General features: G+C 46.6%; 1 long non-coding RNA gene across 1 annotated transcript; it reads right to left on the bottom strand.

Moving 5' to 3' along the window:
* Positions 1-1,277: 1,277 nt before the first annotated feature.
* LOC309621781 lies at positions 1,278-14,709 on the bottom strand. Its single transcript, XR_014240273.1, has 3 exons — positions 11,551-14,709; positions 1,886-5,212; positions 1,278-1,307 (listed from the first exon to the last, which is right to left on the bottom strand). It is a non-coding gene; the product is annotated as an uncharacterized lncRNA (long non-coding RNA).
* Between the last annotated feature and the right edge of the window lie 371 nt (positions 14,710-15,080).

Raw genomic sequence — 15,080 nt, 5'->3', positions numbered from 1 at the left:
ACGCTACATGGATTCTGCTGCATGCCAACAAGTGGCATGATACAAGAGGAACGTTAGCTTGAGGCTAGTGGTCAAACGGGATTGCCAATTCACTGAAGATTACCAAAGGACGAGCACCAGCAAAGAATGGCACACTCCGAGTTTCTTTCCTAGAAACTCACTTGTCGTCACAAAGGCAATTGTGCTATGAAGGGAACTCGTGCAACTACAGTCTTTCTCAGGGAGAAGTGAGGCCCCAACTCTCTCAATCCCAATGAGGAAAATGAAGTTTCCCTTCAAGACTTATTTTCAAAGGGGCCAGCAGAGCATTGACCTTGCTGATTCTTTCTCTACTTTGTACCTCCAAGGTGCTTTAGAAGGGAGATACATGAGTTCTTTCAACTTGCAAAAATGTAGAGGTTTAACCAAAGAAGCCCTTCACAGCCTCTGACTCGGCATCTAGCTCCTCCCAACGCTGCATTGCTCACAAAGGCCCAAACACACAGGCCGTCCTTCTAGTACGTTGCTCATCCTAGTGTTGACCCGCCAGTACTGAGACCTGGAATGCTACCCAGAGCTGAAGAACCACAATGAATAACACTACATGGATTCTGCTGCCTGCAACCAGCGGCCTGATACAAGAGGAACGTTAGCTTGAGGCTAGTGTTCAAAGGGCTCGCCAATTCAGACAGATTACTGAAGGATGAGCAGCTACCAAAGAATGGCAACCTCCAAGTTTCTTTCCTAGAAACTCACTTGTCATCACAAAGGCAATGGTGCACTGAAAGGAACATGTGTAAGTACAGTGTTTCTCAGGTAGAATTGGGCCCAAAACTCTCTAAACCCCAATGAGGAAAATAAAGTTTCCCTTCAAGCCTTACCTTATTTTCAAAAGGGTCCACAGAGTCTTGACCCTCCCATTTCTTTCCTTCTTTTGTACTAGAAAGGTGCTTTAGAAGGGCGATACTTCAGTTGTTTCAACTTGCCACAATCTAGAGGTTTAACCAAAGAAGCCCTTCACTGCCCATGACTCGGCAGCTAGCTGTTCCCAACGCTACATTGCTCACAAAGGCCCAAACACACAGGCCGTCATTCTCGTACGTTGCTCATCCTAGTGAATACCCGCCAGTACTAAGAGACCTGGAATCCTTCCTAGAGCTCAAGAACCACACTGAATAAGATTCGGCTGCATGCCAATCTGTGTCATGATACAAGAGGAACGTTAGCTGTGGCTAGTGTTCAATGGGGTCGCCCATTCACTAAAGATTACTGAAGGATGAGCACCTACCAAAGAATGGCAACCTCCAAATTTCTTTCTTAGAAGTTCTCTCGTCATCAAAAAGGCAACTGTGCCATGAAGGGACCATGTGCAACTAGATTGTTTCTCAGTGAGAATTGATCCCGCAACTCTCTAAATCCCAATGAGGAAAATAAAGTTTCCCTTCAAGCCTTATATTCAAAAGCGCCCACAGAGCATTGACCCTGCTGTTTCTTTCTCTATTTTGTACTTCCAAGGTGCTTTAGAAGGGAGATACTTGAGTTGTTCCAACTTACTACGTTCTAGAGTTTAAGAAAGAAGCCCTTCACCTCCCAGGACTCGGAATCTAGCTGTTCCCAACGCTGCACTGCTCACAACACCCCAAAGACACAGGCCATCCTTCTTGTACGTTTCTCATCCTAGTGCAGACCTGCCAGTACTAAGAGACCTGGAATGCTTCCCAGAGCTGAGGAACCAACCTGAATGAGGCTACATGTATTCTGCTGCATGCCAAGCTGTTGCATGATAGCAGAGGAACGTTTGCTTGAGGCTAGAGGTCAAACGGGTTCGCCAATTCACTGAACATTACCGAAGGATGAGCACCTACCAAGGAATGGTAACCTCCAAGTTTCTTTCCTAGAAACTCACTTGTCATCACAAAGGCAATTGTGCTATGAATGGAACATGTGCAACTACAGTGTTTCTCAGGGAGAATTGAGCACGCAACTCTCTAAATCCCAATGAGGAAAATAAAGTTTCCCTTCAAGCCTTATTTTCCAAAGGGCCAAAAGAGCATTGACCCTGCTGTTTCTTTCTCTATTTTGTACCTCTAAGGTGCTTTAGAAGGGAGATACTTGACTTGTTTCAACTTGCCAAAATCTAGAGGTTTAACCAAAGAAGCCCTTCACTGCCCATGACTCGGCATCTAGCTGTTCCCAACGCTGCATTGCTCACAAAGGCCCAAACACACAGGCCGTCCTTCTTGTACGTTTCTCTTCCTGGTGCAGACCCGCTAGTACTGAGAGGTCTGGAATCCTTCCTAGAGCCCAAGAACCACACTGAGTAAGGCTACATGGATTCTGCTGCCTGCAAACCTGTGGCATGATACAAGAGGAACGTTAGCTTGAGGCTAGAGCTCAAACGGGCTCGCCAATTCACTGTAGATTACCGAAGGATGAGCACCTACCAAGGAATGGCAAGCTCCAAGTTTCTTTCTTGGAAAATCACTTGTCCTCACCTAGACCATTGTGCAATTAAGAGAAGATGGGCAACAACAGTGTTTACCAGGTAACACTGAGGCCGCAACTCTCCGCTTTGCAATGAGGAAAATAAACTTTCCCAGGAAGCCTCAATATACATGGCGACGAAGCAGAATATTCCCCTGGCGTTTCTGACTCTCTTATGGCACATCCAGTGGACACAATGGACCATGACGTTGGTTACCATTGCCATGCTGGGAGTCGTGATTGTGGTGTAAGGATTTCAAGCTGATGGCTTAGTGGGGCCTAGGTGGCAATGTTTCTCTGGACTACCTCTCAGTTAAGGGAAACCCTGTAATTTTTGAAGCTGGACGTGAAGTGTAGTTGCTGATTGAGGTAGACAGACTGCACGGATTAGTTCCCAGAAGCAACGGTAGGCTAATTGTGCTTTTCAGTGCAGCTCAGGTTTCCTCAAGAATGTAGACACGCTTTGCATGAAGGAAGGCATGGAACGTTGAGAACGGTGTTGCTTTCAAGCTATCGCAATCTAGGTGTGTAACCAACGAAGCCCTTCACTGCCCATCACTTGGCATCTAGTTGTTCCCAACGGTAGACTGTTCACAACTGCCCAAAGACACAGGCAGTCCATTTAGTACGTTTCAAAACCTAGTGCAGACCCGCGAGCCAAAAGAGACCGGATATGCTTCCTAGAGTTCAAGAACCACAGGCACTAAGGTTGCATGGAATCTGTTGAATGCCTACCGCTGTCATGAGAAAAGCTGAACGTAAACTTGAGGCTAGATGTCCCATGTGGGTGGCCCATTCCCTGAAGATTCCCGAGGGATGAGCCACTACCAAGGAACGGCAACCTCCAAGTTTCTTTCCTAGAAACTCTCGTCATCACAATGGCAAATGTGCTATGAAGGGAAGATGTGCAAGTATAGTGTTTCTCAGGGAGAATTGAGCCTGCAACTCTCTAAATCCCAAGGAGGTAAATAAAGTATCCCTTCATGCCTTATGTTCAGAAGGGACCACCGAACATTGACCTGCTCTTTCTTTCTCTAGTTTGTACCTCCATGGTGCGTTAGAAGGGAGATACTTGAGTTGTTTCAACTTACCACATTCTAGAGGTTTAACAAAAGAAGCCTTTCACTGCCCTTTTTTGGCATAGAGTTGTCCTCAACTGAACGTCGCTCCCAAGTCCCAGAAGAGACTGGCAGTCCCTCGTGTGCATCTTGGATCCTAGTGCACACCCGCGTGTCCTAAGACACCAGAAATGCTTCCTAGAGTAAAAGCACTGCTTTGACAAAAGCTGCATTGAACCTGCTGCCTGCTTACCATTGTGACGACAAAAGCAGAACGTTAGCTTGAGGCCAGTCGTCCCATGCGCTCAGCATATTCACTAACAATTGCTGAGTGAGGAGCACCTAGCAGGAATTGAAAGGCAACGTTTGTTTCACGGAAAATCACTTCTCCTGAAAAGGCAATCCTGCAATGAAGAGAAGATGGGCAACTACACTGTTTATCATGTAACACAGAGGCCACAAGTGTCGACATTCCAATGTGGAAAATCAACTTCCCATCAAGCCTCAATCTCCAAGGGGAGGGCACAGCATCTTATGCTGCAGTTTCTGAGTACCTGTTGGACATTCAGGTGACCAAGTAGACCTTTTAGTGAGTAAACTTTGCGATACAGCGAGTAGTGAGTGTGCTGAAAGGATTACAGAGTCATAGGTTAGTGAGGATTGGGTGTAAAATGTATCTCCGGAATACCTAGCTTTCAAGGGAAAATCTGTAATTTTTCAGGCTGCACTTAAAGTCCACTGGCTTGCCTGGGGTAGATTCCATCACGTGTGGGTTCCCAGAAGGAAGGGTAGGATCATTATATTTTTCGTGTGCTCGGGGATAGGCAGAAAAGCAGACACGTTTGGCACGAAGGAATGAACAGAACGCTGAGAGCTAGGTGTTTTCAAGCTGTCGCAATCTAGGCGTTTATCCAACGAAACCCTTCACTGCCGATGATTCGGCAACTAGCTCTTCCCAACGGTGCATTGCTCACAACGCCCCGAAGACACAGGCTGTCCTTTCTGTACGTATCAGATCTAGTGAAGACCCCCGAGTCCTAGGAGACCTGGAATGCTTCCCACAGCTCAACAACCACACTGAATAAGTCCACATGGTTTCTGCTGCATAACAACCTGTGACATGATACAAGAGGAATGTCAGCTTGAGGTTAATGGTCAAATGGGATCGCCAATTCACTGACGATTACTGAAGGATGAGCACCTACTAAAGAATGGCAACCTCCAAGTTTCCTTCCTAGAAACTCACTTGTCAGGGCAAAGCCATTTGTGCTATGAAGAGAACATGTGCAATTACAGTGTTTCTCAGGGAGAATTGAGCCCGACACTCTCTAAATCCCAAGGAGGTAAATAAAGTTTCCCTTCAAGCCTTATTCTCCAAAGGGCTCACAGAGCATTGACCCTGCTGTTTCTTTCTCATTTTGGCACCTCCAATGTGCTTACAAGTGAGATATTTGAGTTGGTGCAACTTACCACATTCTAGAGGTTTAAAAAAAGAAGCCCTTCACTGCCCATGACTCGGCATCTAGCTCTTGCCAAAGGTGCATTGCTCACAATTCCTCGAAATCACAGGCAGTCCTTCTTGTACGTGTCTCACCCTAGTGGAGACCCGCCAGTTTTAAGAGACCTGGAATGCTTCCTAAAGCTCAAGAACCACACTGAATAAGGCTACATGGATTCTGCTGCATGTCAACCTGTGGCATGATACAGGAGGAATGTTAGCTTGAGGCTAGTCGTCAAATGGGGTCGCCATTTCACTGAAGATTACCGAAGGATGAGCACCTCCCAAACAATGGCAACCTCCAAGTTTCTTTCCTAGAAACTCACTTGTCATCACAAAGGCAATTGTGCTATGAAGAGAACTCGTGCAACTACAGTGTTTCTCAGGGAGAATTGAGCCCGCAACTCTCTAAATCCCAATGAGGAAAATAAAGTTTCCCTTCAAGCCTTATTTTCCAAAGGGCCTGCAGAGCATTGACCCTGTGGTTTCTTTCTCTACTTTGTACCTCCAAGGTGCTTTAGAAGGGAGATACATGAGTTCTTTCAACTTGCAAAAATGTAGAGGTTTAACCAAAGAAGCCCTTCACAGCCTCTGACTCGGCATCTAGCTCTTCCCAACGCTGCATTGCTCACAAAGGCCCAAACACACAGGCCGTCCTTCTAGTACGTTGCTCATCCTAGTGTTGACCCGCCAGTACTGAGACCTGGAATGCTACCCAGAGCTCAAGAACCACAATGAATAACGCTACATGGATTCTGCTGCCTGCAACCAGCGGCCTGATACAAGAGGAACGTTAGCTTGAGGCTAGTGTTCAAAGGGCTCGTCAATTCACGACAGATTACTGAAGGATGAGCAGCTACCAAAGAATGGCAACCTCCAAGTTTCTTTCCTAGCAACTCACTTGTCATCACTAAGCCAATTATGCGATGAAGAGAACATGTACAAGTAAAGAGTTTCTCAGGGAGAACTGAGCCCACAACTCTCTAAATGCCAATGAGGAAAATAAAGATTCCCTTCAGCCTTATATTCAAAATGGCCCGCAGAGCCCTGACTCTGATGTTTCTTTCTCTATTTAGTACCTCCAACGTGCTTTAGAAGGGAGAGACCTGAGTTGTTTCAAGTTGCCACATTCTACAGGTTTCACAAAAGAAGCCCTTCTCCTCCCATGTCTCGGCATCTAGCTGTTCCCAAGGGTGCACTGCTCACCACTCCCCAAACACACAAGCCGTCCTTCTTGTACGTTTCTCATCCTAGAGCAGATCCGCCGGTACTAAGAGACCTGGAATGCTTCCTAGAGCTCCAGAACCACACTGCATAACGCTACATGGATTCTGCTGCATGCCAACCTGTGGCACGATACAAGAGGAACGTTAGCTTGAGGCTAGAGTTCAATGGGGTCGCCCATTCACTACAGAATACGGAAGGATGAGCAGCTACCAAAGAATGGCAACCTCCATGTTTCTTTCCTAGAAACTCACTTGTCATCACAAAGGCAATTGTGCTATGAAGAGAACATGTGCAACTAAAGAGTCTCTCAGGGGGAATTGAGCCCACAACTCTCTAAATCCCGAAGAGGAAAATAAAGTTTCCTTCAAGCCTTATTTCAAAAGGGTCCTCAGACCTTAGCCCTGCTCGTTCTTTCTCTATTTTGTACCTTAAAGGTGCTTTAGAAGTGAGATACTTCCGTTGTTTCAACTTGCCACAATCTAGAGGTTTAACCAAATAAGCCCTTCACTGCCCCTGGCTCGGCATCTAGCTGTTCCCAACGCTGCATTGCTCACAAAGGCCCAAACACACAGGCCGTCCTTCTGGTACGTTACTCATCCTCGCGCCGACCCGCCAGTACTAAGGGACCTGGAGTGCTTCCTAGAGCTCAAGAACCACACTGCATAACGCTACATGGATTCTGCTGCATGCCACCCTGTGGCACGATACAAGAGGAACGTTAGCTTGAGGATAGTGTTCAATGGGCTCGCCAATTCACGACAGATTACTGAAGGATGAGCAGCTACCATAGAAGGGCAACCTCCAAGTTTCTTTCCTTGCAACTCACTTGTCATCACTAAGCCAATTGTGCTATGAAGAGAACATGTACAAGTAAAGAGTTTCTCAGGGAGAACTGAGCCCACAACTCTCTACATGCCAATGAGGAAAATAAAGATTCCCTTCAGCCTTATATTCAAAATGGCCCGCAGAGCCCTGACTCTGATGTTTCTTTCTCTATTTAGTACCTCCAACGTGCTTTAGAAGGGAGAGACCTGAGTTGTTTCAAGTTGCCACATTCTACAGGTTTCACAAAAGAAGCCCTTCTCCTCCCATGTCTCGGCATCTAGCTGTTCCCAAGGGTGCACTGCTCACCACTCCCCAAACACACAGGCCGTCCTTCTTGTACGTTTCTCATCCTAGAGTAGATCCGCCGGTACTAAGAGACCTGGAATGCTTCCTAGAGCTCCAGAACCACACTGCATAAGGCTACAAAGATTCTGCAGCATGCCAACAAGTGGCATGACACAAGAGGAACTTTAGCTCGAGGCTAGTGTTCAATGGGGTCGCCCATTCACTACAGAATACGGAAGGATGAGCAGCTACCAAAGAATGGCAACCTCCATGTTTCTTTCCTAGAAACTCACTTGTCATCACAAAGGCAATTGTGCTATGAAGAGAACATGTGCAACTAAAGAGTCTCTCAGGGGGAATTGAGCCCACAACTCTCTAAATCCCGAAGAGGAAAATAAAGTTTCCCTTCAAGCCTTATTTCAAAAGGGTCTTCAGAGCCTTAACCCTGCTCGTTCTTTCTCTATTTTGTACCTTAAAGGTGCTTTAGAAGGGAGATACTTCCGTTGTTTCAACTTGCTACAATCTAGGCCTTTAACCAAATAAGCCCTTCACTGCCCCTGGCTCGGCATCTAGCTGTTCCCAATGCTGCATTGCTCACAAAGGCCCAAACACACAGGCCGTCCTTCTGGTACGTTACTCATCCTCGCGCCGACCCGCCAGTACTAAGAGACCTGGAATCCTTCCTAGAGCTCAAGAACCACACTGCATAACGCTACATGGATTCTGCTGCATGCCACCCTGTGGCACGAAACAAGAGGAACGTTAGCTTGAGGATAGTGTTCAATGGGCTCGCCAATTCACGACAGATTACTGAAGGATGAGCAGCTACCAAAGAATGGCACACTCCGAGTTTCTTTCCTAGCAACTCACTTGTCATCACTAAGCCAATTGTGCTATGAAGAGAACATGTACAAGTAAAGAGTTTCTCAGGGAGAACTGAGCCCACAACTCTCTAAATGCCAATGAGGAAAATAAAGATTCCCTTCAGCCTTATATTCAAAATGGCCCGCAGAGCCCTGACTCTGATGTTTCTTTCTCTATTTAGTACCTCCAACGTGCTTTAGAAGGGAGAGACTTGAGTTGTTCAAGTTGCCACATTCTACAGGTTTCACAAAAGAAGCCCTTCTCCTCCCATGTCTCGGCATCTAGCTGTTCCCAAGGGTGCAGTGCTCACCACTCCCCAAACACACAGGCCGTCCTTCTTGTACGTTTCTCATCCTAGAGCAGATCCGCCGGTACTAAGAGACCTGGAATGCTTCCTAGAGCTCCAGAACCACACTGCATAACGCTACATGGATTCTGCTGCATGCCAACCTGTGGCACGATACAAGAGGAACGTTAGCTTGAGGCTAGTGTTCAATGGGGTCGCCCATTCACTACAGAATACGGAAGGATGAGCAGCTACCAAAGAATGGCAACCTCCATGTTTCTTTCCTAGAAACTCACTTGTCATCACAAAGGCAATTGTGCTATGAAGAGAACATGTGCAACTAAAGAGTCTCTCAGGGGGAATTGAGCCCACAACTCTCTAAATCCCAAAGAGGAAAATAAAGTTTCCCTTCAAGCCTTATTTCAAAAGGTTCCTCAGACCTTAACCCTGCTCGTTCTTTCTCTATTTTGTAACCCTTAAAGGTGCTTTAGAAGGGAGATACTTCCGTTGTTTCAACTTGCCACAATCTAGAGGTTTAACCAAATAAGCCCTTCACTGCCCCTGGCTCGGCATCTAGCTGTTCCCAACGCTGCATTGCTCACAAAGGCCCAAACACACAGGCCGTCCTTCTGGTACGTTTCTTATCCTCTCGCCGACCCGCCAGTACTAAGAGACCTGGAATGCTTCCTAGAGCTCAAGAACCACACTGCATAACGCTACATGGATTCTGCTGCATGCCAACAAGTGGCATGATACAAGAGGAACGTTAGCTTGAGGCTAGTGGTCAAACGGGATTGCCAATTCACTGAAGATTACCAAAGGACGAGCACCAGCAAAGAATGGCACACTCCGAGTTTCTTTCCTAGAAACTCACTTGTCGTCACAAAGGCAATTGTGCTATGAAGGGAACTCGTGCAACTACAGTCTTTCTCAGGGAGAAGTGAGGCCCCAACTCTCTCAATCCCAATGAGGAAAATGAAGTTTCCCTTCAAGACTTATTTTCAAAGGGGCCAGCAGAGCATTGACCTTGCTGATTCTTTCTCTACTTTGTACCTCCAAGGTGCTTTAGAAGGGAGATACATGAGTTCTTTCAACTTGCAAAAATGTAGAGGTTTAACCAAAGAAGCCCTTCACAGCCTCTGACTCGGCATCTAGCTCCTCCCAACGCTGCATTGCTCACAAAGGCCCAAACACACAGGCCGTCCTTCTAGTACGTTGCTCATCCTAGTGTTGACCCGCCAGTACTGAGACCTGGAATGCTACCCAGAGCTGAAGAACCACAATGAATAACACTACATGGATTCTGCTGCCTGCAACCAGCGGCCTGATACAAGAGGAACGTTAGCTTGAGGCTAGTGTTCAAAGGGCTCGCCAATTCAGACAGATTACTGAAGGATGAGCAGCTACCAAAGAATGGCAACCTCCAAGTTTCTTTCCTAGAAACTCACTTGTCATCACAAAGGCAATGGTGCACTGAAAGGAACATGTGTAAGTACAGTGTTTCTCAGGTAGAATTGGGCCCAAAACTCTCTAAACCCCAATGAGGAAAATAAAGTTTCCCTTCAAGCCTTACCTTATTTTCAAAAGGGTCCACAGAGTCTTGACCCTCCCATTTCTTTCCTTCTTTTGTACTAGAAAGGTGCTTTAGAAGGGCGATACTTCAGTTGTTTCAACTTGCCACAATCTAGAGGTTTAACCAAAGAAGCCCTTCACTGCCCATGACTCGGCAGCTAGCTGTTCCCAACGCTACATTGCTCACAAAGGCCCAAACACACAGGCCGTCATTCTCGTACGTTGCTCATCCTAGTGAATACCCGCCAGTACTAAGAGACCTGGAATCCTTCCTAGAGCTCAAGAACCACACTGAATAAGATTCGGCTGCATGCCAATCTGTGTCATGATACAAGAGGAACGTTAGCTGTGGCTAGTGTTCAATGGGGTCGCCCATTCACTAAAGATTACTGAAGGATGAGCACCTACCAAAGAATGGCAACCTCCAAATTTCTTTCTTAGAAGTTCTCTCGTCATCAAAAAGGCAACTGTGCCATGAAGGGACCATGTGCAACTAGATTGTTTCTCAGTGAGAATTGATCCCGCAACTCTCTAAATCCCAATGAGGAAAATAAAGTTTCCCTTCAAGCCTTATATTCAAAAGCGCCCACAGAGCATTGACCCTGCTGTTTCTTTCTCTATTTTGTACTTCCAAGGTGCTTTAGAAGGGAGATACTTGAGTTGTTCCAACTTACTACGTTCTAGAGTTTAAGAAAGAAGCCCTTCACCTCCCAGGACTCGGAATCTAGCTGTTCCCAACGCTGCACTGCTCACAACACCCCAAAGACACAGGCCATCCTTCTTGTACGTTTCTCATCCTAGTGCAGACCTGCCAGTACTAAGAGACCTGGAATGCTTCCCAGAGCTGAGGAACCAACCTGAATGAGGCTACATGTATTCTGCTGCATGCCAAGCTGTTGCATGATAGCAGAGGAACGTTTGCTTGAGGCTAGAGGTCAAACGGGTTCGCCAATTCACTGAACATTACCGAAGGATGAGCACCTACCAAGGAATGGTAACCTCCAAGTTTCTTTCCTAGAAACTCACTTGTCATCACAAAGGCAATTGTGCTATGAATGGAACATGTGCAACTACAGTGTTTCTCAGGGAGAATTGAGCACGCAACTCTCTAAATCCCAATGAGGAAAATAAAGTTTCCCTTCAAGCCTTATTTTCCAAAGGGCCAAAAGAGCATTGACCCTGCTGTTTCTTTCTCTATTTTGTACCTCTAAGGTGCTTTAGAAGGGAGATACTTGACTTGTTTCAACTTGCCAAAATCTAGAGGTTTAACCAAAGAAGCCCTTCACTGCCCATGACTCGGCATCTAGCTGTTCCCAACGCTGCATTGCTCACAAAGGCCCAAACACACAGGCCGTCCTTCTTGTACGTTTCTCTTCCTGGTGCAGACCCGCTAGTACTGAGAGGTCTGGAATCCTTCCTAGAGCCCAAGAACCACACTGAGTAAGGCTACATGGATTCTGCTGCCTGCAAACCTGTGGCATGATACAAGAGGAACGTTAGCTTGAGGCTAGAGCTCAAACGGGCTCGCCAATTCACTGTAGATTACCGAAGGATGAGCACCTACCAAGGAATGGCAAGCTCCAAGTTTCTTTCTTGGAAAATCACTTGTCCTCACCTAGACCATTGTGCAATTAAGAGAAGATGGGCAACAACAGTGTTTACCAGGTAACACTGAGGCCGCAACTCTCCGCTTTGCAATGAGGAAAATAAACTTTCCCAGGAAGCCTCAATATACATGGCGACGAAGCAGAATATTCCCCTGGCGTTTCTGACTCTCTTATGGCACATCCAGTGGACACAATGGACCATGACGTTGGTTACCATTGCCATGCTGGGAGTCGTGATTGTGGTGTAAGGATTTCAAGCTGATGGCTTAGTGGGGCCTAGGTGGCAATGTTTCTCTGGACTACCTCTCAGTTAAGGGAAACCCTGTAATTTTTGAAGCTGGACGTGAAGTGTAGTTGCTGATTGAGGTAGACAGACTGCACGGATTAGTTCCCAGAAGCAACGGTAGGCTAATTGTGCTTTTCAGTGCAGCTCAGGTTTCCTCAAGAATGTAGACACGCTTTGCATGAAGGAAGGCATGGAACGTTGAGAACGGTGTTGCTTTCAAGCTATCGCAATCTAGGTGTGTAACCAACGAAGCCCTTCACTGCCCATCACTTGGCATCTAGTTGTTCCCAACGGTAGACTGTTCACAACTGCCCAAAGACACAGGCAGTCCATTTAGTACGTTTCAAAACCTAGTGCAGACCCGCGAGCCAAAAGAGACCGGATATGCTTCCTAGAGTTCAAGAACCACAGGCACTAAGGTTGCATGGAATCTGTTGAATGCCTACCGCTGTCATGAGAAAAGCTGAACGTAAACTTGAGGCTAGATGTCCCATGTGGGTGGCCCATTCCCTGAAGATTCCCGAGGGATGAGCCACTACCAAGGAACGGCAACCTCCAAGTTTCTTTCCTAGAAACTCTCGTCATCACAATGGCAAATGTGCTATGAAGGGAAGATGTGCAAGTATAGTGTTTCTCAGGGAGAATTGAGCCTGCAACTCTCTAAATCCCAAGGAGGTAAATAAAGTATCCCTTCATGCCTTATGTTCAGAAGGGACCACCGAACATTGACCTGCTCTTTCTTTCTCTAGTTTGTACCTCCATGGTGCGTTAGAAGGGAGATACTTGAGTTGTTTCAACTTACCACATTCTAGAGGTTTAACAAAAGAAGCCTTTCACTGCCCTTTTTTGGCATAGAGTTGTCCTCAACTGAACGTCGCTCCCAAGTCCCAGAAGAGACTGGCAGTCCCTCGTGTGCATCTTGGATCCTAGTGCACACCCGCGTGTCCTAAGACACCAGAAATGCTTCCTAGAGTAAAAGCACTGCTTTGACAAAAGCTGCATTGAACCTGCTGCCTGCTTACCATTGTGACGACAAAAGCAGAACGTTAGCTTGAGGCCAGTCGTCCCATGCGCTCAGCATATTCACTAACAATTGCTGAGTGAGGAGCACCTAGCAGGAATTGAAAGGCAACGTTTGTTTCACGGAAAATCACTTCTCCTGAAAAGGCAATCCTGCAATGAAGAGAAGATGGGCAACTACACTGTTTATCATGTAACACAGAGGCCACAAGTGTCGACATTCCAATGTGGAAAATCAACTTCCCATCAAGCCTCAATCTCCAAGGGGAGGGCACAGCATCTTATGCTGCAGTTTCTGAGTACCTGTTGGACATTCAGGTGACCAAGTAGACCTTTTAGTGAGTAAACTTTGCGATACAGCGAGTAGTGAGTGTGCTGAAAGGATTACAGAGTCATAGGTTAGTGAGGATTGGGTGTAAAATGTATCTCCGGAATACCTAGCTTTCAAGGGAAAATCTGTAATTTTTCAGGCTGCACTTAAAGTCCACTGGCTTGCCTGGGGTAGATTCCATCACGTGTGGGTTCCCAGAAGGAAGGGTAGGATCATTATATTTTTCGTGTGCTCGGGGATAGGCAGAAAAGCAGACACGTTTGGCACGAAGGAATGAACAGAACGCTGAGAGCTAGGTGTTTTCAAGCTGTCGCAATCTAGGCGTTTATCCAACGAAACCCTTCACTGCCGATGATTCGGCAACTAGCTCTTCCCAACGGTGCATTGCTCACAACGCCCCGAAGACACAGGCTGTCCTTTCTGTACGTATCAGATCTAGTGAAGACCCCCGAGTCCTAGGAGACCTGGAATGCTTCCCACAGCTCAACAACCACACTGAATAAGTCCACATGGTTTCTGCTGCATAACAACCTGTGACATGATACAAGAGGAATGTCAGCTTGAGGTTAATGGTCAAATGGGATCGCCAATTCACTGACGATTACTGAAGGATGAGCACCTACTAAAGAATGGCAACCTCCAAGTTTCCTTCCTAGAAACTCACTTGTCAGGGCAAAGCCATTTGTGCTATGAAGAGAACATGTGCAATTACAGTGTTTCTCAGGGAGAATTGAGCCCGACACTCTCTAAATCCCAAGGAGGTAAATAAAGTTTCCCTTCAAGCCTTATTCTCCAAAGGGCTCACAGAGCATTGACCCTGCTGTTTCTTTCTCATTTTGGCACCTCCAATGTGCTTACAAGTGAGATATTTGAGTTGGTGCAACTTACCACATTCTAGAGGTTTAAAAAAAGAAGCCCTTCACTGCCCATGACTCGGCATCTAGCTCTTGCCAAAGGTGCATTGCTCACAATTCCTCGAAATCACAGGCAGTCCTTCTTGTACGTGTCTCACCCTAGTGGAGACCCGCCAGTTTTAAGAGACCTGGAATGCTTCCTAAAGCTCAAGAACCACACTGAATAAGGCTACATGGATTCTGCTGCATGTCAACCTGTGGCATGATACAGGAGGAATGTTAGCTTGAGGCTAGTCGTCAAATGGGGTCGCCATTTCACTGAAGATTACCGAAGGATGAGCACCTCCCAAACAATGGCAACCTCCAAGTTTCTTTCCTAGAAACTCACTTGTCATCACAAAGGCAATTGTGCTATGAAGAGAACTCGTGCAACTACAGTGTTTCTCAGGGAGAATTGAGCCCGCAACTCTCTAAATCCCAATGAGGAAAATAAAGTTTCCCTTCAAGCCTTATTTTCCAAAGGGCCTGCAGAGCATTGACCCTGTGGTTTCTTTCTCTACTTTGTACCTCCAAGGTGCTTTAGAAGGGAGATACATGAGTTCTTTCAACTTGCAAAAATGTAGAGGTTTAACCAAAGAAGCCCTTCACAGCCTCTGACTCGGCATCTAGCTCTTCCCAACGCTGCATTGCTCACAAAGGCCCAAACACACAGGCCGTCCTTCTAGTACGTTGCTCATCCTAGTGTTGACCCGCCAGTACTGAGACCTGGAATGCTACCCAGAGCTCAAGAACCACAATGAATAACGCTACATGGATTCTGCTGCCTGCAACCAGCGGCCTGATACAAGAGGAACGTTAGCTTGAGGCTAGTGTTCAAAGGGCTCGTCAATTCACGACAGATTAC

The sequence above is a fragment of the Balaenoptera borealis genome, assembly GCF_965194805.1.
Source record: "Balaenoptera borealis genome assembly, contig: HAP1_SCAFFOLD_1001, whole genome shotgun sequence".
In the NCBI taxonomy this organism is placed as follows: Eukaryota; Metazoa; Chordata; class Mammalia; order Artiodactyla; family Balaenopteridae; genus Balaenoptera; species Balaenoptera borealis.
The sequence above is the reverse complement of the archived record's forward strand: the minus strand, read 5'-3'. Positions and strand labels throughout refer to the sequence as shown.